Genomic DNA, 898 nt, shown 5'->3' with positions numbered 1-898 from the left:
CACATGATTTTCTCCTAAATTAGATCCTGAATGAACACGGGGGTATATTTACTAAAAATCGTATTTTCCCGTTTGAGGTCAAAGTTCAATCACGAATGACATCGAAAGTGTAAATTTGCTACTTTTTGAATTTAGTACGACTAATTTACTAAGCTGCCGTATTCTGCATTTTCGGTTTTACCGATGTCGATGTCATTCGTTTTTTTTGGCAGTGTTTTACGTGAGTGACTTGTAAAACACTGCCGACTTTAATACAATGAATCTCGGCCGGATCTGAGAGATCCGTGCTGGGCTTCATTGTGCACCTTTAAAAAAAAAAAAAATCAGTGTTAAAATAAAAAATTGCGTGGGGTCCCCCCTCCTAAGCCAAACCAGCCTCGGGCTCTTTGAGCCGGTCCTGGTTGCAAAAATATGGGGAAAAAAATGATAGAGGTTCCCCCATATTTAAACAACCAGCAGCGGGCTCTGCGCCTGGTCCTGGTTCCAAAAATACGGGGGACAAAAAGAGTAGGGGTCCCCCGTATTTCTGAAACCAGCACCGGGCTCCACTAGCCAGATACATATTGCCACAGCCGGGGGACACTTTTATATAGGTCCCGGCGGCCCTGGCATTACATAACCAACTAGTCACCCCTGGCCGGGGTACCCTGGAGGAGTGGGGACCCCTTCAATCAAGGGGTCCCCCCCCTCCAGCCACCCAAGGACCAGGGGTGAAGCCCGAGGCTGTCCCCCCCATCCAAGGGCTGCGTATGGGAGGCTGATAGCCGTTTTGTAAAAAAATGAATATTGTTTTTAGTAGCAGTACTACAAGTCCCAGCAAGCCTCCCCCGCAAGCTGGTACTTGGAGAACCACAAGTACCAGCATGCGGAGGAAAACCGGGCCCGCTGGTACCTGTAG

The sequence above is a fragment of the Pseudophryne corroboree genome, chromosome 6 (assembly GCF_028390025.1).
Source record: "Pseudophryne corroboree isolate aPseCor3 chromosome 6, aPseCor3.hap2, whole genome shotgun sequence".
NCBI classification, from domain to species: domain Eukaryota; kingdom Metazoa; phylum Chordata; class Amphibia; order Anura; family Myobatrachidae; genus Pseudophryne; species Pseudophryne corroboree.
This window is presented reverse-complemented; position numbering follows the sequence as displayed.